Here is a 27,449-nt window from a genome sequence, read left to right as displayed (position 1 = left end):
GTGATAGCAGCAAAGTATTGAAATATAACCTGTGTCACCTGCCTTTTTCAGGCAGCACAGTTTGCCCTCAGTTAAGTCATTCATTTCCAAAGGCAAAATTTGTGCTGTGTGGTCCTGTTATTTCAAAACATGACATGTGACAGAATATTTCCTTATTTAACACTCAGAGTTTTCTATCCAACCATCCAGTGTTTGAAAATGAGGAGGACGAGTCACTGTCCTCTCTTCTGAGGGTCTTTTTTGACAGCAACTCTCACCACTCACCTTTTGGCAAAAGGAAGCAAAGAATGAAGCATTTACAATGACACCTTCCAGGCTCTTGCTTGTCCTTTCTCTTGTTCGTGGTGCTTTGCAGCTGGCAGGTAAGTGCCTCCTGCTTCTCTCCTGTAAAGCTGTGCATGAAACCACTTCTKTATCTCATGACATTTGACATGGCTTTATGATTCTGTGGCGATGCCTGACTATATATTATTAGTTTGGGACATAGAGATGGGGAATCTCCTAAAGGAAGGCAACAGGCAGGAGCAGGATCTAGCAGAAGAGAGAAATGGATAGAGAAGGAAGCAAAGACTGAATTCTTAATGATTTTATTCATATAGATTTATAGTGGCGTTATTATTTCAGAAACCCCAGAACATCAGAACTAACAAAATCATAAGATACATTTAAATTTATTTWTTTTTTTTTTACTTCTGTGTTCTGATTTTTGAGCTGTTGGTGTCTGGGTTATGGTTAGCAAAATCAGGCAGGAAAATCTCAGGGGTGGTAAAATACCGAATTATTTGAAGGATGTTAAGATGTTCACAGATGATGGTTGTGCAATCCAGAGAGGCTCAGTGCTTACAAAACGGATTATTTTCATTCTGTTCATATTGTTTTGAACAGATGCTGAATTCATTGGTGCTGATCAGGTGGATGAAGTAAACTTTGTGTGAAATAAAGTTGGATTAAGTATGGAAAAGTTATTGTAGAATTGCACTGACAATATTATTGCTATCTCTTTAGCTGCACTTCTGCTGTAAATGTAAAATAGATGTCCTTTGAAGACCTGTATGTTTAAGGGTAAATCCTTTCAGCTTTGTAATTACTGAGTAGAACTGTTTATTATGGATTGTCTCAGTGCTTCTGCTTTTTTTAGCTGCTCATGGTATCACTGCAGGGACAGAATAGTTAATTTCTGTGTACTGTGTATTACTGACTAAATTGATTTCAACTTTTTTTCAGGCTCTCTATGAAACTTCTTGGGGTTTTTTTTTCTACATTTGTATTATATATGACATCCAGTGCTGACATCCATAAAAACGTGTGGGGGACCAAAATAGATTAGGAATCCCACAAGCTTTAGAGGGAAATAGAACCAGGTGGGTCACAAAGAACACTATAAAGTGGCAGAGCAAATTCGTATGCATGGCTCACTTTTGCCACTCAAAAACTTTTAGGACTGAAATTAGCTCAGCTGCTTCTATTTTACATTGCAATCAATTTTGCAAACCTAATCAAAGAAACTAAGTGGAGTTCTAGGGACTCAATTGCTGTTACAGGTGGACCTTCTGACTTCCATAGGCCTTTCCAAGCGGTGGTCAAATGCCGCTATTATCCAGTACTTGTTTCTTTCTCAGACTCTGCATTTTGTTTCCCAGTGTCATACCTAGTTTTACATCACTATGGTTCTTAGTAGATGCTGCAGGCCTTGTAGGTCAGCAAGGCCAAGGAGCCCAGGGTACCCTCTATGAGGTTCAGCATTCTTCTCCCAGATTTATATAGTGAAAAGGAAGGGAAATCTGGATTTTGGAGGGGGAAGGCAAGTGGCTTAGCAAAGATGACTGTGACCCACCAGGAGACCTGTAAGATCTTGCAGGGTCAGAAAAATTTGCAGAGTTCAGAGGTCTACAAGGTCATGCATCTGAGGACACATAGGAAATGGGGTAATGATCATAACAGTGAGGTTGAGGGAGTTCACATGACTAATATAAATCAATCCAGCAAGCTGTGCTTAGCTCTGTTGATGCTGCTGACTGCCACTAATCTACAGTATGGTGACACATAATAATGCACATATCCTATTGCCTACCTGATTGTTTTTTAATTGATAAAATTGAAATTGTACTTGACTCTATTCAAAAACATCATGTTTGTATCTGACTCCTATTCATTTATGTAAAAGGGAAGTAGAATCATGTCTCTGATGTCCACTATACATATATTACATATCAACAATATACTTTGCATTATTTTGTTCCACAGACAATGAAATATTTCTAATTTACAATAAAGCAAAGAAGCTCTGCCTTCAGGCTTCTGTTGCACAGTCAGAACTGCTACTTGCCATCAAGACAATGAATCACAAAAATTCAGGTGGGTCACCGATCACCAACTTATGAGTGTGAAACTGAACCTATGCTTGGGCATGCTTTCAAAGGAAGATCAGGCTGCGATCACCCTGTATCCATGTAACCAGACAAGTGAGCTCCAGTGGTGGGACTGCAGAAATGAAAGCCTTCTTGCAATCCAAGGAGAAGATTTGTTTTTCAGTCCGGGCAATAGAGAATATAATGTTATGCTAAAGAAGGGGTTGAGAACAAAGAATAATTGGAAAATCTATGGAACTACGGATGTTTTATGTTCCCATGGATATGAAGGTACAATTATGAAAACTGATTCTTTCATCTGTTGCACTATTTTTTTGTGAGGGTTACAGTGTTTTAAGTCTTTGAATATTCTAATTCTTTCAGTGACCATCAGACTTTTGAAAATTGGGATGCTGAGGGAGTTAGTCTTGAATTTGCTTTCATATTTATAGCTGTCATAAGTACTCGCTAAAGTAACTGTTGCTTGCCATGCTATGTCAGTACATTGCTAATAGTATAAATAACGAGAACTATTGTATACAGCAACATAGGGACAAAATTACATCCTCAGGTAAGAGGAACAATGTGGGTGAGCTGGGAGAGGGCTGGAAGTAACACCATAGGTGGAGGAAGTGTGGTTTTTCTACTCAGCAGTTGAGGATGACCACAGCATAATTATTATTAGAGGTGCAGCTATCCTTTGTGATTAGCTGAAGTCTGGTTGTTTCAAAAGGCTTTCTCACATCCAAAACAAATGTTCTGAAAACTATCCTTCAGGATATTTGCAGTATTAATCCTTCAGCCTTACCTATGGAAGCTGCTCCACTATATGTGAAATACTTAAATGGTCACTGCAATAAAGATGCAGAGAAGGGTTGTCCAACCTGATGTTTACTTTTTTTCAACAAGCAGGACATCTAAATATTAGTTCCTTCTATTGCACATATTACATAAATTGTAAAATTGTTTTAAATAGTAGTATCTTAAGGTAGAGCTGTGGGGCTTTATTAACAGTTTCTGAAATCATCTTGGTTAGAACAAAAATCTGGTTGTAGACCTCAGCTATGAAATATTACTTTACATCATAATAACACTGCTCTACAAAATACTACAGCAACTTAAGTTTGAAAAGCCATTGAAATGAGTTTTGCTAGGGTAATGAGAGAGGTAACGTGGAAGGCACTTTGAAGTGCAATTCACTCATTAACACAGACTTCACATTTTTCACAGTTTACATGAATTATTATTATTTTCCATGCTGTCTTTATAATTTTCTCTTCTTAGAGACCTTTACATTGCTAGGAAATGCTTTTGGGGCACCTCGTGTATTCCCTTTCATGTACAATAAGCAGTGGTACTCTGAGTGCACAGACGCTGGCAGGTCAGATGACTGGCTCTGGTGTGGAACAACTGCAGACTATGACACAGACCAGCGATATAGATTTTGCCCATTAAAGGGTAAGTTCTCTGTTCTCACACAGATTCCCTCAATGTGCTATTGGCAAACCAGCACTAGTAGACTATCAGTATCATTATAACAAAGCATCATTTACAAGGTGCAATTTTGCTATCTGATGTATTGCCACATCTGGCAGTGTTCTACACAAGGCAGTAATGCAACATGTTTCAGAAGGATGTGGAGAAAAACGTGATTAGAATAAAATAGCATGCAATTCCCACTAATCGTGGTGGTGTTGCTGAGCAGCACAATAATTTTGAGTTGTTCACTGTTTCCCAAAAAGGATGTGTGCTGTCACCATTGTACAACCCTTTTCTGAGAGACTCCCATTGGGATGTATGTGGGCACAAAAATGAGTGCTATAGGCAGCTTAATGATGAGGTTAACATTTCAGACTGCATGAATCCCATGTGGATCTTTTTTTTTTTTTTTCTTAAAATGGAATGTGTTCTTTCATCTGTCCTATTAAGCCCTCTTGACATCATTTGGAAAGCAGCCTTTCCATCCCTCCAGACGACTGCCTCCCACCCCAGCATTTCTCTACTACTTCAAACACTTTCTGGAAATTGTCTTCCTTTCCTGTGGTCATTTCCCTCTCCATGTCCCTTGATGGCCTTATTCCTGGCAGGTGAGCTTTGCTTTCAAGGTGTTGAAGACTCTTCCTGACATTTCTCAGTTCTCCCCCATCTTCCTTCTCATTGCTCTAGTTCAACATTACATCTTTTATTATTGAAATGCTTTGTTACTCCAGTTGATTCATAATGTGTTTTTGGCATGATTCAAATCCATAGTCAAAAGCTTTCCAGGTTCTTACAAAGATACCTAGGACACTGAGCCTGCATAGCATGTGAAATAAGATCAGTGAACAATTTTCAAAGCTTCTGAAAGCCAGTCCCAGCTCTCAGCTCTTCTTTTAATTCAGCTTCATACTGGCTTTTGTGAATAATCAAATACCTGATTCAGTTTTGTATCACGTTTTATTGAACATACATAGATCTACAGCAGATCAAAGGAAAAAAAAGATAATCTAAAGGAGTGAAATGTGACCTAGTAACATTGCAGTGCCCAGACTCTGAAGCTGCATGACAGACACATTCAGAAACACTTTGCAGGGGGGATTTATCTAAGAACTGTTTGATGCTAAATTCCATTCTAGAAATGATTCTCACAGTCCTCAGTGGGAACTGCTGTCCAGAAAGAGGAGATGTTGCGTATGTTTTCATAGATTTCACCTAGGATTTCTGCTGAAGCACTCCATTCAATATATTTTTCTATGCAATCACTTGCCTTGTAGAGCTGTAGTAATTCCTGAATTATGTATCTTCATATCTTCACTCAACAGGAAGCAATATTTGCCACATATACTTGTGAATTTATGGGCTTTAACTTTATACTTTCCCATGCTGCTCATAACATTTTCAGTTCAGTTCAGTTCAGCTGCTCTGGAAAGAGCAGCACAGTGACATTTAATGAGAATGTCATGTATAATGAGAACCTGTAACTCATTTTTCTCTGACCTAGTTACTGTTACCACAAAAATAATTATTTTCCCCACAGATGAAGACACCACTTGGACTACAGATCTTTTAATAAATGTCCATTATCAGATAAACTTGGAATCAGGTCTCACATGGCATCAAGCAAGGAAAAGCTGACGGCAACAAAATGCAGAATTACTAAGTATCACTGACATTCATGAACAAATATACCTTAAAGGTGAGGAAGTAAGCCAAATCCTGACTAACATCCAGGATCTTTTCAGTGTATCATCACAGCTAGGACTAGCTGATACGATTTTGGCTAAAGTCTATGTGCCTAAATATGAAGAAGCAAAATCTATTAAGATGTTGAAAATTCATATCAAAATCACTGACAAGTTTAAACAAAAATTCAGTGAAAGTACTGCAACATTCTCTAAGTGTAACATTCTAACTTTGTGTTTAGAAAAATTATTTTATTTTGAAGTTCAGTAGCTTTTTTAAAGAGAAAAATATTTTCTGAAAATTAAATGAAAATTTCACTATTGGCTAAAAACAACCTTTAAAACAAATTGAAAATAAGACAAAAGAGATATTTTGTGACAAAATAAAGATATGTTTTCTGTCAAATGCAATTTGACATCTGATTTTTTCAGTTATTTGATGAACTGAAAAATACCAGTTATTCTTAGATTCCCAAATTATGGCTTTACCTATCCATGTATATTTGGAGGAAAGCAGGTCCTTGTTATTTTAATGATGAATCTGACTTCTAAGAGCTTTAGTATGAGCATTTGTGCTTACACTGTGCAGATATTTCCCCTAGAATAATTCCAGTGCTGCTAAAGAATTTAGGCTATTCTACAACATTACTTCCATCCTGAATTTGCTCTGTGATATCTCACCTGTGCTCATTTTGCAATAGATGACATGAAGACTAAGAGGGATTTTTCTGTTTGTGTTCTACATTAATCAAAGCTTTGGCATATATCAATTTATCAGCTATCTCAGTGTCTAAAGATATTTGTAGTATTTTTATTTAAGAAGAATTACAGCAAACTTCCTAGAGACATTAATAGTGACTATTGCTTATAAAAAAGTGATTCATAGAATTACTTATTTTCTTTTGGTTACTTAGCGTTAACAGAAAGTACAGATTCTGCACTGTGGATTGGATTTAACAGACTAGATTTGAGGAGTGGATGGGAATGGATTGGAGGCAGTCCTTTCCGATATTTAAACTGGGCTCCAGGTAGCTATGACTTTCTTTGATTCTCTGTTTCTGAAGACAAAGTATACATACCTTAAATACAGGTTTGAATTCTATTATCAGATTATCTGGATATGACTGGAAGTAGGACTTTAGCATTAAGCCACCAAAACAGTACGTATTTTAGCTATTCTTGGGAGCTGTATTAATATAAACCAGAAACTCTCTGTATTGCAAAAATATTTTATCTTTGAAAGCAAAATTATCCTTCACATAGATATACTGTCTTCTATTTCTGGCCTATAGCAACATAAGCAATATTAAAAGTCAGAAGAATGAATGGGTTACACTTTCATGTCCACTTAAATGACACTATATTTACATGCAGATATGCCCACTACTGGAGATCTCAGTTCTCGCAGAAGCTGGGAAAGACATGGTCTTTGGGGTTGTCAATTCAGCCAGGAATGATTTCTCCTGCCCGTTTCAGAGTTCAGAGCGCTATTTGGTGTTCAGGAGAGTTCACTGTTTTTTTGTACCTTTTGTACCTTTCCCAAAGGAAGTCCCTCTCCAGAACCTGGAAAAATTTGTGCAGTTTTGAATCCTGAAACAAAAGCTAAATGGCAAAACTGGGAATGTGATCAGAAACTTGGCTACATTTGTAAAAGAAGAAACTTCACCTTGGTTCCCTCAGGTGTGTTCATACATGCTGGTATTTAAAAATAAACCTGCTATCTGAATTGTATGGCATTCCAGTTGACAAAGATGAGAAAGATAACTTCATTAGAACTAAAAACTATTTTCAGTCAGGATTTTCATAGAGCACATGCACTTCTTTTTATCTTGTTTGCTTTTTACAACTATTGCACCCTTTGTAGACTGGCTCTTCAGTCCCACAACACACAGAATGAAACAGGTAAAAGGAAAAGAACAGAAAACGTGTCCTGTCCGTCAGTGTTCCTGATAGCCAAGGCTCTCCGTTGCAGTACTAAGCATAAAAAGGGAGAACAAACTAGGAAATTATTTTCAGAAGAGGGAAGGAAGTAAAAATAACAAAAAGTAAAGAAAGAAAGATTGACATATTGCAAAGATAAGGACATTTTAAGTGAGTAACTATTTCCCTGTTGATGTTTCCCTGTCTGTAGATCTAGTTCTAAATAGACCTGGATGTTTCTTGCTCTATTAATATACTTTTTTATTTTAAGACTTCTTAAGCATTCCGTGTTAGCTGCAGATAACTTCTGATGTTCAGTCAAATGACAAATAGGCACTAAAGTAATACAGAAGCTGTTGAGATTAATACGTTAATGTATTTATTAAAGCAGCTTGAACGTATAAAAACCTTACAAGTTGTATTAAATAATATCTCTATTTGAAGGTCTTCATTTTACAAATTAGAAACACCAGCTTTGGAATCGTGTTTATGTTTAATGCATTTTATATCCATTGTCTCATTGTAATGAGAATTTCCAAAGAAAATTCTTAGTCTTAGAGCTTTTGCACAGAATGAGTGAGAATATCATCAGCGTCATTTCCTTAGCATTGCATTTGAAATCCTCTGAAACACTGACATTTATTTCTAGGTGACTTTGGGCCTATCAGTTGCCCAGATGGATGGGTACCATACGTAGATCACTGTTACAAGATCTTCAGGGAGACCAAAGCATGGAAAGAAGCTTTGACCTCCTGTCAAAAGGAAGAGAGTCACTTGGCCAGTATCCATAACCTTGAAGAGCACAGCTTCATAGTGTCTTGGCTTTGGTACASTGAGTATTTCCAGAGGGCCTTCTGCCTACATGTCCACATGCATGAAGTACCAGTTAGCTGGTAGAATTTAGATAAATTTAGATATAACAATTCTATGAATATGAAAGATTGCAGCTAAAGAAACACAAGGACCCAAAGGTTCGTCAGTGTTAGGATGGTGCAGCACTTTCTGTTTCAAAGCTGACACCTCCTCGTGGGCTGCAACTTGCAGACTTACTCTGCAGTTTTGAGATGTACTTTGCCTTGTATGAGTGCAGGAGAACGTCAGTCATCCCGGTAAGAAACTATCTCAGCAAAAGGATTTTGAAATATTGCCTCTGCTTTGAAAGAGCGCTTTTTATGGAAAATAACACAGTTGGACGGCTTTCTGTGCACACTGGGAACTTACCGTGTGGCTCTAAATCATTCCCTGTGTCTTTCTGTCACCCAGCACCCAGATCAGCAAGTTCATGGATCTCTGCAAAAGTGATGGAAGAAACCTATTAAAGAAAAGTTTAGCTCTTTACTCTGGCAAATCACCAAATGGGTGCGATCAGCAAAGCTAGCCAAGGTGATTTACAGGCAGCCAGCTCTGAAATTGCTTGGGCTTTCTGAAGAGCCGTACTCAGGTTACTGGATCTTAGCTGTTACCTTGATCTGACTGTATCCTTTCTAATATCCCTGACAGAAATGTGAGGAGTCTGCAGACACGTTGCTACTTTTTTGGCCCTCTTAACTGTTCTACATTTTTTATGGTTAGAGGTAGTAAAAGCAGTAATTAAATACAAAAAAGTGAAAGATGGTCAAGACAGAAAAAATTTCTTTCTTCAGCAAGAGTAATTTATCTAATTAGTGTCCAACCATCCTCACAAGCAGTTCCCACCAGGAGATACTTTTTGTTTCTTATAATTTTTGGTTCTGGTCTCATATCCTAGTTCAGTGTTTGCTGAGGAAATTGTGAATATCCTTCCAGTTTTTTAATTTTTATCTCTTATCTCTCTATTACATATCTCTTTCTGTCTGTCTGTCTGTCTTTCTGTCTTTTTCTGTCTTTCTGTTTGCCTGTTTTGTCTTCTTGTCTTTCTTGTCTTTCTTGTCTGTCTGTCTGTCTGTCTGTCTTTTTCATTTTGGTTGATTTCTTTTCAGTAAGAATACCTAAAATCAGAGAATCATACCATGATTTAGGCTGGAAGGGACCCCAGTGTTCATCTAGTCCAGCCCCTGCTCAAAGCAGGGCCAGCTTCAAAGTTAGATCAGGTTGATGAGGACCTTCTGCCACTGAGTTTTGGATAGTATTGGAATTTCTGTTTTAACTCTTTACCTACGGAAATGATCTAGGGCTTGAAAGTTGGGCTTAGGGTGTTTCTTAGCTTTTCTCATTTTGCTGAAAGAAATTTAAAACATTCACATCCCAGGTTAGATAAAACAGTATTTTAAAATCTGACCACAGAACCTAAAAGCATACTCTTCACACACTTCTATCGTATCACCATTGTGTATTACCATTAGGCTGGTAATTTTCCCACTGCTATGAGGAAGAGAAGTAAAATTTTTTGATTCAGTACAAGGACTATACTACAACCTAAGTTTCCAACACATACTGTCTTTATTCTAATATGTGGGTGAAAATTTTATCTTATAAAAGAACCATGTAGCCCACTAAATAAGTCTATGCTCATAAATTTATGAATAGGATTATATGTTCTAGAGCTTGAGGTTGCTGGGAAAAGGATTCAATGACATGAGAGGTCTTTTTTAGTTCTATGTTTCCATGTTTTAGAGCCAACAGATAAGTTATGGATTGGACTGAATGATCATAAGGTTCAAATGTATTTTGAATGGAGTGACAGTACTCCTGTGACGTACACAAAATGGCAGCTGGGAGAGCCATCCAGCACAAACAACAGGCCAGAGGATTGTGTACTTATCAAGGGGCAGGTAAAATTATTCAATATATGTTTGACTTTAATGTTGAAATTAACTTCTTAAAAAAAAAAAATAAAAGCCCACTATTTCAGCAGCTAGTTAGGGCCTGAAAAGGGGATATGAAGACACAGAATGAGACTCAATTATCAGCTTTCTTTCTTTTTTTTTTTTTTCTAAAAAGAATGCATTACTGCATTACTGGTGAAATTTTCTCTTTAAATTCAGCTAAAAGTTACCACTGAACTTTCTGGGACTACGAAGAAGGTCTCTGAATGTACTTTGGGTATAAACTCCTAATTTAACAACCATTTTCTTCTGGTGGCAATGGTGGCACATAGGGATCCCTGCTATCCCTTTTGCGCCTGCTCATTGACACTCCTGCTCTGCCCCTTCACTGCATGGCACAACTGGTGCTGTGATGGCCCTGTAAAACCCAGCTGGGACCAGCTTCAGCTGTAAAGAAGCCTGGAAACTCTGCACCCTCATCTCCTCTCAACACTCCTAGGAGTAGCTGTACTACCGTCAGCCACCCTGTCATTTCACTGAATGTGAGGAGACGTATTTTTATTATCAGCTAGGGGGATTGTATAAGGAAAAAAAATTCTGTTTCAAAAATTGAAGGAGAAAGAAAATGAAGTTTTCTTAAAACTATCCCTCTTATCTCATTGCTATTTCTTTCTTTTTCCTGCCACATAGGATGGCTACTGGGCAGACTATGCCTGTGAGAAAAAAGTTGGTTATATTTGTAAAAGAAAACCTATATCACAAACAGCTGGAGAAAAGGAAAGCACTGATGCAGGTTGCAAAAAAGTAAGTATTCAAGAATGGAACATTAATTTTCCAGATCAAATAGAGACTTTTTCTGAGAATCATCTAGAATTATTTGGAGGTCAAGTTATTAAATTTTATCATCAAATTTCTCCTTCTCTCAGTTATTTTAAGCTTTATTAAGACATTTATTATGACATTTACAGAAACTGCTTAGAACGAATCTGTAATTTTACTGCAAAGACTTGCTAATTCATGAATATTCATGATGATTGTACCTCATTCATTTCTAAATTGTATAGCTCACTTAACACATGGTATCACAATTATTTAAAACTCATGTGGAGATCTTACAATCATGTTACAGGGTTGGAGAAGATATGGATCCTACTGCTATTTTATTGGACATGTATGAGCAACATTTTTAGAAGCAAACAAAACCTGTGAAGGGGAAGAAGGTTACTTAGCCACAGTTGAAAGTAGATATGACAATGAATTTTCCTTGGCTTTTAAATAGGTAAAGGTTGCATGTTCTAAAATACTCTTGAATTACTTCTACATTCTAACACAGTGTCAAATAGCAAATTATCTAAATTACAGATAAGTTGAACAAAAAAAGTATCCTTTTTGTTTGATGATTTGTATAGAGTCAGAATTCCATTGCAAGGTCCTTTCCCCTGATCTGAAACAAAAACACAAAAAAGCCTCCGTCATCCATTCTGCCATGGAAAAGGAGAAAGAGATTCCTCATCAGATTAGATAAATACAATCTGGATAAATGATTCTGTTTTCACTTATGCTTATTATGACCCTTTTTACAGATATGAACAAGCTTATTTGACTAGTCTTGTTGGGCTGAGGCCTGAGAAGTATTTCTGGCTCGGTCTTTCTGAAGTGGAGGACCAAGGCACCAAGGTGGGCCAATGGTGAAGCCACCTCCTTCGCACACTGGGATGCAGCAATGCCTGGTAAGTACCAGGACAGTGCGCGGTGGGTGCTCCGAGCCTGCTGTCCTTATTTGGTTTGTATAAGTGATGTTCCCTGAATTTCATTTTTTAGCCTTTCAACATATTTTTTTCAGGAACTGACAGTTCTCAGAACTCATCTTTGAATTTCAAAGGGACAACTTGAATTTCGGTTTTATATTAGGACTTCGATATACTTACCCCATCAGATTAACCTTTTGGCTTGTCTTCACAAAGAGAATCATAATAAGAATATGAGCAATAAAACTTTTCTAAACACATCAAGAAAAGAAAGTCTGCCAGGGAGTCTGCAGTGCTAGAGGATGACCAGAGTGCAAAGGGCACACTTGGAGATCAGTCTGTAACAGTGAAGGAAAATTAATTTTTTCAGCTGTGTTGACTGAGGAAGGAACTGGGCTTTTTGTGCTGGAAACCTTCTTTGCAGGGGTCTGATCACAGAGTTTGTTTCAAGCTGAAATACCAGGAGAATAGATTGTGGAAAAAATAGAGGAGTTGAAGAGCAACAAGTTGTCAGGACTAAGCAAAGCTGTGAAGGAATCCAAGAGCTATAAAGGTTTCATTAAGTAACCTATTAGCCTTAATGTGTAACTACCTGTTGAAAACTGTCTTGACAGCTAAGAGCTGAAAGAAGGCAAATTTGGTGTCAACATTTAATTTGGTGCCATCCAGGGAGATGTGGGGAAATACAGAAAATTAAGTCATGGCTAGATTGGTTGAAACTGTAATAAAGAATAGATAAAGAAGATATATTGGGGAAGATATATAAAATTGTTTTTGTAAAGGGAGGTCATGCCCACAAATCTCTTGGAGTTCCCTGCAGGAGCCAACAAGCATATGGATAAGTAAAATCTAGTTAGTGTGGTCTATCTTAATTATCAAAAGCCTTTCAACAAGTTCCATCAGGCTTTAAAGAAACTAATCTGCTTTGACACAAGAAAGCTCTTAACAAGAATATAAAATTTGGTTAAAGATAGGGAATGCAAGTTAGGAATTAATGGCTAGTTTTTATGGGGGGAGAGTACTCACCATTCGAGTCCCATAATGATCTGGGCCAAAAGCCATGCTGTTCAACATATTTATAGACAATCTGGAAAAGGCTGTGAACAGTGAGGTGACAAAAATTTTCCAGTGATACTAAATTATTTCTGGTAGTGAAGATGTGTCTGTGAGAAATTGCAGGAGGATCTTGGGAGAATGATTGACTGAGAATGTTCAGTAAATGGCAGGGGAAATTTGATGCAGATGAAGTGTTGCTCATAGGAACAAACAACATTGAATTGACATATAAAATAATGGGCTCATAGCTGATCATTTCATTTCAGGAGTGAATTCTTGGCACTACAGTGGACAGTTCCATGTAAACATTGTGTCAGTGCTCAACAGGAGTTAAAAAGTAAATCAAATGTTAAACTAATTAGGAAATGAAGAAAGAACATAACTGTGCCATTGGATAAGTGTGTGTGTGTGTGTGTGTGTGTGTGTGTGTGACTGCATCTTGTGTGGGGTATGCAGCTCTGGTTCCCTCTGAAAGAATAAAGAAGAACTGAAGAGATTCGGAGAAGGAGAAAAAGAGTAATCAAATGTATGGTACAGCTTCTACAAAAGGAAAGGTTAAGTACGCTAAGATTTTTTGACTTGGAAAAGAGACAACAGTTTTAGGCGAGGGAGGTCTGCAAAATCGTGAACAGCATGGAAAAGATAAGTATGAGCTGATTGTTCACAATCTCATTGTGCAAAAGAAACACAGGTGACTGAGTGAAGGTAGCGAGATTCGCAAKATATAAAAGCAGATTTCACGCATCTTCATACAACATGTAGTTAAAGTATGGAGTTCCTTGCCATAGCATAGTGTGCGTATTTAAAGTTTACACATATTCAGGGAAAGAATGGACTAGCTCAAAAAAGGGAAACCTACCGAGGGTCCTTAAACACTTAGAAACCAGTTCTAGTCAGGAGGCTGCTGAACCACGAATGGTTGAAGACTAGGAAATACTCAGAAGAAGACAGCGTATGAGTTCATGAGAATATCATTTGAAAATCTGTTGCTTTCAGTTTCATATGTGGGTAGAATTTTCTGTTCATTCTCCTGGGGAAATTCATACTTATTCAAATTCTTTAGTGTTTCCTTGTTAAAGCAACATCACAGGATGTGCTTTATCACATCTGTGTTGATGCTTGTATACCTGCCCTGCATATGCACTGAAGGTTTGATTATGATTTATATGAAAAGCACTAGTGACTGAGGAAATGTTGCCTCAAGTGGTATAAAGCAGACTTAATGTAAGTGGGAATGAAGTTCTCACTTGTAAACACAGGTTTTCACTATAACAAAATAAGATCTACTTTATATCCATAAAATTTGTTACGAAGGAAACCAAAAATAAAAAAGAAGGATCCCAAACAGCTTGTGACCTCCTCAAACAGAAACTACTAGTCTTCAGCTGTGTGAAAAACATCTAAAATATAATTCTACTATTGAAGTGTCATTGTACTGCAAGAAGGGAAGGGGCACTGTCCAAAGTTTGTAAGTAATTTAGACTCTATAAAATACCCAGCCTGCTTTTTTTTCTTATACAGGAAGGAAGCCAGGATGTGTTGCCATGAGAACTGGACCTGCAGCTGGATTATGGGATGTTCTTGACTGTGAGACAAAGCAAAAATTTATCTGTAAACAGCGGGCAAAGGGTGCAACATCCCCACCTATGCCAACTACAGCTCTCGTCCCCACACGTCCTGAAGGCTGGATATCAAACACCCACAGTAGTTCCTGCTTTAAAGTAAGTACATAAACAGTTAAAGGGGGGGGAAGGCTTTGTAGTGCTTCATTTGAAATTAAAAAAAAGAGAGAAAAAGGAAGGGACTTGTTCATTTTGCAATATCTGAGATTGAAATATAGTAAAAAAAAAGAAAAGAAAAGAAAAGAAATTGCCAGGAATTATTTGTGAGAGGTGAGAATCTAAAGAAGAAAGATGAGATTGAAAGGACTTGACACAGTGGATGGGAGAAGGGGACAGAAAGGAAAATTAAGAAGTTTGTGTGAGGGGATAAAATAAATTGGAGCAGAAAATGGAAAAAGAAGAATATAAATATGCAGTCCCTGGAATGACATGAGGAAAAAAAAAAAGATGAAACAATATTTTCAAAGAGAGTGATGTCAAAATGCTGCATTAAATATCAGAAGCATCAAAGCTTGGCTGTTAGCATGGTTCTTTATATCAGATGTGATCACTAGGTTGTGCAAAGATCCCATATTTAGCTGAGATGCTGTGTGAAAGTTCAGGGAATGAAGTAGAGGAACAGTGAAGTCTGCCACAAGCAGGACAAAGCCTAAGGTTACACATAGAATCACACACAGAATGGTTGAGGTTGGAAGGGACCTCTGGAGATCATCTAGTCCAACACCCCTGCTCAAGCAGGGTCACCTAGAGCACGTTGCACAGGATCACGTCCAGGCAGGTTTTGAATATCTCCAGAGAAGGGGACTCCACAACCTCTCTGGGCAACCTGTTCCAGTGCTCTGTCACCCTCACAGTGAAGAAGTTTTTCCTCATGTTCAGATGGAACTGTCTGTGTTTCAGTTTCAGGTTTCAGGTCGGACCTTTCTACATTCCCACAAAATAACAGATAACACCTCAAATTAAAGGTTAATTAAACCAATATTTATGAAGCACATGAAGCACACTCAGTTATGAGGGCATATGAAGGGACTTTGAACAAGAAGTGCAGGTAATGTGCAAAGATTGATTTGGGATCATACAGAATAAAAAGGTGCTAAATAAATGTGAGATGTTAATATTTTCCATCATGTTATTTGCATTACGGAGTTCTTGTCTTTTTATTATGTTAATTTTTTCATTTCTTTCAAACTCACCTGGAACAATATTTATTTGGGCTCTGTCTTCCCCACCTTTTTATTCCTTCCCCCATCTTTTTATTTCTTTCCAGCCTTGATCAAACTTGTGCTCATTCTCTGTTAAATTAACAAACTGTTAAGACAATCCATTGCAAATGTGAAGAGAGACATGTGAATCACCATGAGATCATTCTTTTGCCTGTATCTTCAGACTCCTCTTATGACATCTTGTCTCTCACCCATAACCATTATCCTTTCCCTCCCTTTGGAGGGCTGTCCTGGGTCCTCCTCCAGATAAAACAAGTTAAAGCTGGTTGTATTCCCATATAACAATTCCTCTGCTTTGTCACCCCTATGGTAACTAGCTAGACCATTCTGTAAGTGTAAAAATGTTATGAGCAGTTAATGGTAATCCATGTTATTTCTCCTATGGACTATTACTTGGATTTTATGAAACCTCATTTATACATAAGAGAGATTATGTTTCTTTATTTTATGAAAACATGCAGAATATATTTTCAAGTATTTTCTCTCTAGTGTTTTCACAGAGCAAATATTAAAAAGAAATCATGGTTTGAAGCTCGACATTTTTGTAGAAAAATAGGAGGGGATTTGGCTACCATTAATAGTCATGAGGAGAAACAGCTAGTGAAAAAAGCAATACGGTAAGTATCTGTTCTGTGTTTATCATAGTAGATTTAAGAGATATTTAATATGAAGTATTATAAATGCTCTTAGATGATTTCTGAAACATATGGATTCCTTAAAGGCAGAAATACTCTGGGTTACTTTGAAATTTTATCTAATGATAAATATTTTTAACTGTTTCACAAAAAAAGGATTGATTATATCCAGGAGCTTCATATGCCAGTGTCATGATTAATCGATATCATTTAGGAAGACATGAAATTGCTGCAGTGGTATTTTTAGTAGGGTAGAAAATATGGCCAATGTATTTACTTTTGACTCACCTTTAAGTAGTTGATGCTTGAACCATTTTCAAAGGCAAGAGCCTCTCTTAATCTGTGAAGGCATTTCCTTTCCTAAGAAAACAGAACATTGCCAGTGCACAGTCAGCAATGGCACAATGTCAGTTGTTCTTACAGCTCCTTTATGGCGTTGATTATCTTATATAATCTTGCTTCCTTAGCCCCCCAATTACTAATACATTTTTAAAGACATCTGTTACATTTCTAAGTTAGTACAATAGTCTTTCCACAGTTCATGATCCAGAGCCAAAGCTTTGCAATTGGGTGCACTGCCAATGATGTGTTGCATCTGCACATTCAAACTGGGGATCCTAGCAGGTGTAAGCACTTGCAAAGTCCAGTGAATGCTGCCAGACTACATCAAACAGGCAGGTGAGGTGGGTAAGAGGGAGATAAGCATTAGATATTTCTATGAAGAGCTTTTACATCTGCACAGACTTCACCCAAAGCTAACTCGAGTCAAATGGGATAATTATTACAGCTTCACTGTGCTTTAGAATGTGCTCTACCACATTTAATGATATATTTCTAGATGTCATTTGCATTGATGTTTACACACTGCTCTGTCTTGTAATTCATGTTAGTGGCACTTGCTGTACCTTTGAAAAGATTTGGCTTGGTATGTTTTCCTTGAATCCAGATGAAGGATTTGCCTGGAGTGATGGTTCTCCAGTGAGTATTTTAATTTTTAAATCAAGTTTGTTTGTTCAAGATGTTTTGGGGCTTGTACATGTGCTTTTTGATTTCTTTTACTGTTCTCCTCTTCAAAGACAACACTAGTCCTGCAAGCATTTACATGGCTGTTAACCTTTACTATCATGAGTAAAACAACATCAATACATTTGAACTCATGGAAATCATCTGCAGCTCACCATCACTTAGTTTGGATCTGTATCTGTAGCTTTCTGCACACCACTCCAGCATATTTTCTTTTCCAAGAATATAATATGAACACACAAGAATATAAAACTTGGTCATATCAGATCTTGTATGCTGTCTTTGACAGTGGCCAGAAACATCTTAAGAAGTAAGCATACAGCAAGTCTATAAGATACTTTCCTAGTATAGCCCTGTGGCCCCCCCACCCCAGTAAATGATGGCTCAGATTCTTACAGAACCAGAGGTCTGATCTTTATACTTAATGTATTTTTTCTATGAATGTATCCAGTCACGTCTTGAACCCATGTAAATATCCACAAATGTGTGAAATGTTCCTGCAATTTATTACCCTGCATTTACTCCCACGCTCTGTTTCCTATTTCTTAAGCCATGAAAGGCCTTTTCCTCTTATCCTGTAGTACATTAGTTTCCTTAAAACTTTCTGGAGGGAGATCTTATCTTTTTGAAAATCCTAGTGGATTATATCAAATAGATCTCCCTTATCACATGCATGCTAGTTCCTTCAGAGGTAACCCCATTAGATTTATAAGACACGACTTCCCTTGCAAAAGCCATGCTGACTTTTTCATTTGACGTAGTTCCCCTTTTTGAAGCTTAGGGAATGGAAGCTGTGAATGTGGAATGGATGCGCCATATGGTCACAGCCACCGGATGGCTTCTTGACGGTATCATTTTGAACCAGGTCACAGTCAATTAAATGAACCTTACCTTGTTGATGCAGGAGCAGCATGAGGGGTGAAATTCTTAGCGACATGAAGAAGTCCATTAGAAACAGTCCGTTTGCCTGTTCCTATTCTGACTGCCACTGGGGGCTAAGGCGTGAACAAGAGCAAAAGCCCTCCATGGCAAGTGAGCCTGATTCCCTGACCATTGACATCATTGCTCCACTATAAAATTTCTTACGCTTTTGGTTTTCCCTGTATTTTCACCTCTTTTTAGTGAGAATTTCTCAAGCAAATCCAGTTTGTTCTTGTTTGCCAGTGGTGAATGTAACTGCTGAAACTGTCATTGAGATGAAAAGAGAAACGAAGATGATTTCTTCCATAGGTTTGGTACACAAAATGGGACAATAGTCCAAGAGATTCAGGAGGAGACAAATCCTGTGGCTTATTCGGTGGCGGATATCTTTCTGGTAAATGGTTTATTTGGCATTGTGAAGCACAGCATGACTGGATTTGTCAAATAAAAAAAGATAATTCATTCCTTTGAAGTAGGAAGCTTAAATAAAATAGAATTTTAAGTAGTTGTTTTCTAATGAGTAACAGGAAAAAGATACAAAATTTTGAAAGCTATACTTTTTGCAAGTGCAGGCAAAAAGAACTAGAGAACATAATGTGGGCCAGGATTTTTCAGTGTTAGATGATGAAATTAAATAAATGTATTTTTTCATGTAAATTAGGTTTATAAATAATCTGTGTGTTTTCCAGGGCCTCACAGATTGTAAACTTTTGTATAGTAAGAAGCTTTACTTTGTGTGCTTTTGTCATAGGAAGCACAAGCTGTGTATTCCTTACAATACTAGTATTTATACCTACATGGATAGGGCTAAAAAAAAAAAAAGAATAAAAAGAAAAAAAGTTTCAGAAAAAGTGTACACCAAATATATTTTTGCCTTGAGATTTGACTGGATTTACTATAAATTATCAGCAGTCAAAAGGAGTTAGAGGAGGTGGTGGGAGATGGAGAGAAGCAGAAGGTTTTGCTTTGCCTTCCAGCCCACTTATTGATGCACCATAGCCCTGTCGGCCCCCCTGGAAAGGTACTGAGGAGTCAGCTAGCTTGGGTATGTCTCTTGTTAAGCAGCCCAGACAGCCACTAACAGGAGGCATGGAGAGCTGCACAGCCATGGGACACCACCTTTTCTGCCTGAAATCCACCAAAGCTTTGGAGAGTATTAAAACATTTGTGTGGGATATTTTGGTTCTACCAGATCAGATGTTTTTCCAAAGGAAAATAGTTCTAATAGAAAATTTTCTACTGCCTCTAGACATTGTTATAATGGTCTGATCAGGAAATCATTTCATACAAGAAAAGTTTCCAGGCTCACTGMTGTTTTCATATGTTAGGCAGTTGTTGCCTAGGCTCGTCACAGCTATGGTGGTATGGTTAAGAACATATCTCATTTTGCTTATGAATATTTGGAACTGAGAGGTTTTTTTGATGGAGTTGAAGTAAACTTAATGGAAACTTTATCTTTCTTGATAAGAAGATCATGATCTACCCCTTTGGAGGGTTATGATCTGTTTACAGCTGCATCAGTGAAAGAGCTGTAAAACCAAAGCTAAAAATGTTTTAATTAACTCTACTGTTGCTTGCAGAATCTCAGAGCAATTTTCCTTTACATTGCTCTGTGCAGGAATGTAATCCAGGCAAAGCCATGACTTTGCTGGCATGAAATACAGCTTATGATACAAATGTAAATGAGCATGCATATTTCATGTGTAGCTGAAGTACATGGAAAAATGCACTTCTTTTCTAAGCAATAGCAAAGAGTGCAGAATTCTACTCTAGCTGTTTCTCAATCAGTTTTTTGCAGGCAATCATAAGTTATGTAATACATTTCAGAAGCACATCACAAATTCTGTTCTCTTCTGTTTTGCAGGAATGCCTCTAAAGTCTGAACCAAGTGACACATACGGTAGGTTTTTGCATATTCATCTTGTTCATTATTTTTTATTAAAATTGTTTTTCTAAAACAAATTTTTATGTTCTACAGATGAAGAATTTAAGGCTATCTTATTTATCTTCCAGAATATAAAACCACTGCAGATGGATGAGTCAAATATGAAGATAAGCTATACTACATCAGCAAAGACTGTGTGTCCATGGAAAAAGCCCAAGAGTTTTGCAGGAAGAATTCTGCAGATCTGGCAGTTGTTAACAGTAATAGTGAGAGGATGTTCCTAAGGACAACTCTAAAAGAAAATGTAAGAATCAATATAAACTGACAGCCTAAAATAGAAATGCTTTTGACAGTCTGCTCCCCAAAATTGAATTGCCTCAAGGGTAGAGCTGTGAGCATTTTCACTAATGAAATCTGCCTGAGATGAGATCTACGAAATTCCTCCCAAAGTGCCTTGTCCTCTGATATGTCAAACCGGAGTGTTTGTCCACACAGCCCTTTTGGTCCCTCCGGGTTTGTTCTGTCGTYCTCCTGCATGAGGCGTGCTGAGGTTGTAGGGCAGGCCAGCCAGAAGAGCAAAGTGGGAGGATGTCATGCTGGTCTGGGAAGCACTCAGTGTGAGAGAGTGACTCGAGGCTGGAGACAGACAGTGGCACAGTCCTGGAGAGAGGAAAAAAGACATCTACCAGTTTCTTCCTCAAGCTCTACTTCTCTCTTACCCCATCCCATGGGCCCTTAGAGCTGCAGGACTCAGCTCTGATGCTGCAGACAGTGCTCCACAGCTATGGAAAGCTGACTTCTGCTCCTGAATATCTAAACACATGACTGTACTTAATTATAAGCATATGCTTTAGTGTTACCCCTTTAGTGACTGTCTGCTCCATGCACCTAATCAACAGCCAGCACATTTCTGTTTGTTCTACTTCAAAGATTTTTTTTTAATTAAAATGGTGTCTTTCTGTTCTAGGATGAATATTGGAGTAAGTCTACACCATACTTCATTGGTTTAAAAGTGAGTCTTGATAAAAAATTTAGGTAAGTTAACATGAACACTGCAGCTTTTAACACATAGAAACAAATACTGCATTTTATGTAGCTGGAGGTAATAAAAAGTATAATTTTCAAGGACTAAAAGCAGTTGTATGTACTGAGTACAAAGCAGTATGGAATAGTCCTGGAATAGTCCAAAGTCCAACAGTCTTCTCCAAAAGGAAAAAAAGCAAGCAAAAAAGAGCATTTTTTTCTTGAATAATCACTTATCTAAAGAAAGGCTTGGCAGCTGTATTTCTTCGAGTACTCGCTTTCTCAAATCTCTTTCAAAGCTTTGCCTCATAAGCTGGAGGAATACCTTACTACACTGGATTTTATACCTATAAAAACTATAAACACACATGTACAAAATATGTTCCATACTATACAGCCTATCTTTCATATGCTTTTTATCAACATGTAACAGTTTCAGATAGGCCTTCCACAGTTAGGCATATGGTGACAATGAATGCAAAAGCTGTTTCTGATGGAGATTTTTAAGGTAGCCCCTGCATACTTCCATTTCAGGAAAAATATCAGCAGAAGCTTACACTACAGTTAAATTAACAAGTATTGCAAAAAAGAAAAAAAGAAAAAAGAAAAAAGATGAAAAATATGAAAAAATATGAAAAAATATGAAAAAATATGAAAAAAAGAAAGAAACCACCAAAACAAACAAACAAACAAAATCCCACATGCAAATAATCTCAAACCTGGAGTAAAAGCTATGAAACAGCAGGATACTGAAACTTTCTACCTTCCCATCTGATAGTTAGGACACATCTGGGAGGTGAAAGACCATACTTCTAATCCTGACCTGAAACAGGTTTAGAGGACTTTTGAATTTAACCTTTGCATTTTTCAGCCACTCTTTAGTCTCAGTAAATTACTAGCCTTGGAAAGAGCAGAAGAGGAGGCAGGAGGGGCGGGGGGGGGGACGACAACAAGTCTTCAGTCACCAGTGCCAGAATTTTTCTATTTTAAATGGTGTTACTGCTAGTGACTGAGCCAGTGCATGATTCTGACCTCCTGATTTAGGACACTAATTAGGGAGATGGGCCATTGCTTGGTTACAGTGAACATCTCATTTATTTAGATCAGGTGCAACACATCAGCAAGAGACAGAGGAGGAAGCTGAACTTGATTTCCCACTTCCAGATGAGTGACCTCAACTCTGAGCTATTGATTAAAATGCAATGCCAATGTCTTCATCCTACAATAGCAATTTATTTAAATAAAAGGAAGTAAATATAAGGAAAAATGTCAGTTTTGATACTTCAGAAATGGTGGTCCAAAAGCTGAGAGAATGCATATTAGTCTCCACGTGGCACGCTGCGTGAGACATTTGTATAGATCTGGGAGGAAACCTGACTACCATACCAAATGAACAAGTGCAAGGTATGGGCTCTATTGAAACAGATGGGATATTGGTTACCTCTCATAAAGTCAAATGGCAATCTCCTGCTAAGGAAAGTACTATCCTGTCCAGTGTAGATTATAGGATTATCTGCTAAAAATTGTTTATTAGTCAGATTAGTTCATGCTTGGTTTTAACTCCAAAGTATGAAAGGTTAGCTAAATTGTTACACACAAGAAATAAAAAGTGTTGCTAGTTCTTTCAGCATTGCTCAATTTGCATGAAACTATGAAACTTGCAGTCTGTCTTGAGTGATTCCCTCAGTCTAGCAGATATCTGTATTCTTTCTCACTCTTATGGTGATATGGTTATTTAAAATATTATGTGTGCATACATGTTGGGGAAGGGGACATTTTCTCATTTGCTCCAGAGCTTACTCTGACTACTTTTTCAGCCTTAATGCTTGCATAAGATATGTTCCTGTAGGTGCTAATCTAAACATTTGTTAGAAGGCAGATGGGCTCTGTTGTGGGAAATGTTATGTCTTTAATATGGCTCCAGTTCTGGGCATGTGTACAATTTTTCTGTTTTGGGTAAGGCATGATGGGGTTTCCTTAACAAGAAATCTTTGCTTCCCTCCAGCCTTCCTCTTTTATCATTTAAAGGAAGCCACAACTGATGTTTGGATTGGAATGAATGATATCAACGTAGAGTCGACCTTTCTTTGGACAGATGGAAGCACTGTTTCCTACACCAATTGGGTTAATGGTGCACCAGAAGAGAAACAAAATTTCTTTGACTTTTATGACTTCCTCACGTTGATGGACAACACTGTGGAGGTATTGAAAATTTAAGTAACCTAAATATCTTAGGCAGCTAGATTTTTTTAATAGGATAGCAAAGTGCTGAAACAGGTCCTTTCATAAGCAGCATGGGACTTAGCAAATCACCTGATAGCTATTCCAAATATACCAATATATTTGGCAGAGATTCTGAAGAAGAGGGACTTTGTGCTTTCTGTCTGAGCCATTACAAAATATGAATTCTTTAAAATCCAAAGAGGCATATATTACATCAGTTAGATGATGTACAAGAATTACAGGAACTACATTACTGCCAAAATTAAAGCTGCAAAGCTGAACTTAGAAAAGTTACCATAAATCAAAATTAAGGTTGCTGTTGCAACATCAATTTGTCTCTCTATTTATATGTTCCATTCCTGGACAACATGTTCCCATACTGTTATACTAGTTCCTGATGGTATAAAAGGATATCACCAATATAAGGGCTGTCACTCTGCTGAAATTCAATCTCTTTTCCAAAGGAAAGACACTTGCAGTTTCTGAAGAAATGATAATAGAATTTAGTCACTAGAGATTTTTAACATCTACGATCAATCACCTTGCTTATGACTAAAACTTGTTTCAATCAGTATAAGAGAGAAACTTGGATGAAATGCTGAAAGCCTGGCAGGGCCAGTCTTGAAATCAGGAAAGCTATTGGAAGGAAATCTTGAAGCAATTAAAAATAAGGAGCTAAAGGGAAATCTTGTTTTTTACCAAAGGTATCTGATCATGATAACTTGATAATGACTACAAACCATTGGTACAGAGTGCATGGCCCAGCTCGGCTGGGTGTCCCACAGCCGCCTGCCCCGCAGCGGCATGGCATGGCCTGGCTCAGCTGGGCATCCCGCAGCCACTGGTCCGGCCGCCAGGCTTGTGCTAGAAATATGGGAGATAGAAATGCTTCCTCTATGCACGTGCAAGTTGCCCGCCTCACCACCTCCTCATTGCCTCTTCTAGTGACAGTGTATGTCCCCTTTCCTGCAGACAGACTGTGTCTTTGCAATAAGGACAGATGGGAAGCGGAGGGACGATAGTTGCGACAACAAGAGAGGCTATATATGCCAAAAAAATTCACTTGAGTTCCGTTTAACCAGTCTCCTAAATCAGATGAGTACCTCAGTTAAATAAGATGAATATAAAACACATTGTGAACAGATGTGATTTTTTTTAGCTTTGTTTGAGCCTCATTCTGAGTGTCTCAGGCTTTCAGAAATCCACCAATCTTAGGGCAAGACTATTTTAAAAGTACAGTTTGTCCCACAGAGTTTACTAGAGAGGAATCATTATCTTAATTGGGATTTTGTGTCTAAATCATGAATAATACTAGACAATAATAAGTGGAAACAGATTTATTTTCAGTGGAATATGAGGCTTTTTGCATTCTCTTTAAGTGCATTGTAAAACCATGCTCTTAAAGTGATCTTCCCTGGCTATCTCAGAGCATAGCAGATAATCCTTTCTTAACCCTCATCCTGAGTATCTTATAATGTCTATTAAAACGTACAGTCTCTGGGCTATTTCCTCACTGTTGAAGAATATTGAGGTTTTTTACACCAAAATGAGTAATAAATGTTGACTCTCCTGCTGTAAAATTCTCATTACGCAAATCCCTGCAGCCCAGCAGTAGGATGGAAGTGAAGAAGGCAAAGCGCAGATAATGAAACAGTGTTTCTTTGCCTTTCTTGTACCATTAGTAAAGATAACCTGTCTCCTCCCTTTAATCAGCTTGTACAGCCTGCTTACTTTCAACGTAGTTAACTTGCTTTTAAGAAACCCACTGCACAGCAAACATAGGGGTTTAGGAGGGCAGTTGTATTTTCTTTAGTCCCAGCTACTGCTGTTTTTAACATATGACTGATCCCAAGAATAAAAACAGATGCTCAAATGTGGGAAGAACATTCACACCGCCTTTGCAGACAGGCTAATGACTTTGAGTCAAGCAGCGATTGGTAATCAGTTAACATCAAGTATCAAAGGCTCAGGTTGTGATAATATAGTACATGAGTAAATACGCTAAAAGCCTAGCCCACTGTCCTTTCCACCAGTGATCTGAAATATGTGTATACTCAGATATCCAGATTTAGGCTAAATATATTAAAGAACAGGAGATCAAATCTCCAAATTAGGAATAAAAAAATTGTACTAGTCAGGTCTCTAGCAGCTACATTTCAGGGTAGCTAGGATTTCAGTCTGCTTTCTATATTAACAAATTTTGTTCATGCTTTGTAACAAGATTTTGTTCATTAAAAAGTTGTTCATGAACTTAAATAAGATTTTTACTCACTGTTAATACTGTACCTTTTGTATTTTTTAAGAGCCTCTATGTTAGAGATCAGTGGTGTGTTGTAAATTCCTGTGTTCAATTTTCTCTCCGTAGTTACTACACAATCTAAAGTATCAACAACAAATCCATCCCCTGATTTTGCCCATTATGGTGACAGTAGCTATTCAATCATCTCATCTGAAATGCAATGGGAAGAGGCCAGAAAAAACTGCCAAGACAAATCTGCAGAACTTGCCAGCATTTTAGATGCCTACATCCATTCATTCCTGTGGATCCAGATATTGAAATATGGAAAACCTGTATGGATTGGTCTTAACAGCAATGTGGTATGAGTGCTGGATAGACGGGAGGTTTGGGTGCTTGGTGAGCTCTCCTGCTCTTTAGTGGTGTGTTGGTTGCCACAGTCATAGCAGTGATGTAAGAACTGTCCTCTGGATGGATTCGTTGTGCACATGCGTGGGTTTCTAGCGGTCCTGCTAGAATTGCTCAAAGACTACATGCAGCAAATGGAGTGGAAAGAGAGACAGAACAGCTCATGCTGGGAAGCAATACATGCAAACAGAAAGCTACAGAAATGGTAAAAGAAATAAAGGTGAAGCATGTGCAGCTGTTAGTGTGTCGCAATTGTCAGCCAACCTGAAAGTTTAACTCTCTGCCATATCTATGGCTACTTAAAGCTAATATTATATTAATAAAAATATTATGAGTATAGAAGAGATATTTTATAGATGATTTTGAGTTTTTAATGTCAAGTAGTCTTTACTCACCAAATTGGTCACTGACTTAATAAAGCAGAGCAGAGAGGATGAATTCTGTATAACTGCTTCTCTTGATTCAGGATTTGCTAAATGATCTAAGACGGACTTGTCTGAGGGTCTTGCAATGTTCTGGCACAATATAAGGCTGTGCTACTTCCAGCTCCCCCCTTACTCCCACCTAATGCACTGTTGAACACTATTCATACATAATTCTTATGTAACTCATACATTCAGCATACAGTGACATTGCTTAGTACAGTGAATGGTGCTTAAAAAAACACGGCAGTACAAGCCTTTTTGGTGAAAAACTCAAATAAAAATAGGACATTTACAGGACATTTATGTATCAATGCTTTTTCTGTAACAATATTACCAGAACATATTTATTTTCAGACTGGGAGCTATTACAAATGGACTGACAACTGGAAAACTAGGTACACTAAATGGGCAGCGGGAGAGCCAAAGGAGAAAAATACTTGTGTCTATCTAGATCTTGATGGTACCTGGAAAACAGCATCTTGCAACGAAAGTTACTTTTCAGTTTGTAAAATATCAGATGGTAAGCAAAAGAATTTAACCATTTTAATGACACACTTTAATTCCTTTAGTCTGCTTAATCCTGGGGACTTTGCTATGGATTGGGCTAAAACTCTCAGAAGAGTATGCTTCAAGATACTGTCTACTTCCCTGCAAAATTTGGTATTTTGCTATGGGATGATATATGAATGTCAAGGCTATGGCACACGAAAGCCTCTTGTAGTACAAATGGACACAGTTACACTGACTTCGTGGTAGCCATAATCGTGTGCATTAGATGAGTCTCTGTCTTCAAGGTATTTTCTTCTTTCTGAGATGTGAGCATAAATCACACTTGAGACCGTGTGTAG

At 37.8% G+C, this 27,449-nt stretch overlaps 1 pseudogene; it reads left to right on the top strand.

The window, feature by feature from the left end:
- Positions 1–301: 301 nt before the first annotated feature.
- Positions 302–27,449, top strand: part of LOC112969081 — a 35,545-nt pseudogene continuing 8,397 nt past the window's right edge.

This window comes from Apteryx rowi, unplaced genomic scaffold (genome assembly GCF_003343035.1).
Source record: "Apteryx rowi isolate R43461 unplaced genomic scaffold, aptRow1 scaffold_333, whole genome shotgun sequence".
Classification (NCBI taxonomy): Eukaryota; Metazoa; Chordata; class Aves; order Apterygiformes; family Apterygidae; genus Apteryx; species Apteryx rowi.
This window is presented reverse-complemented; position numbering and strand designations above follow the sequence as displayed.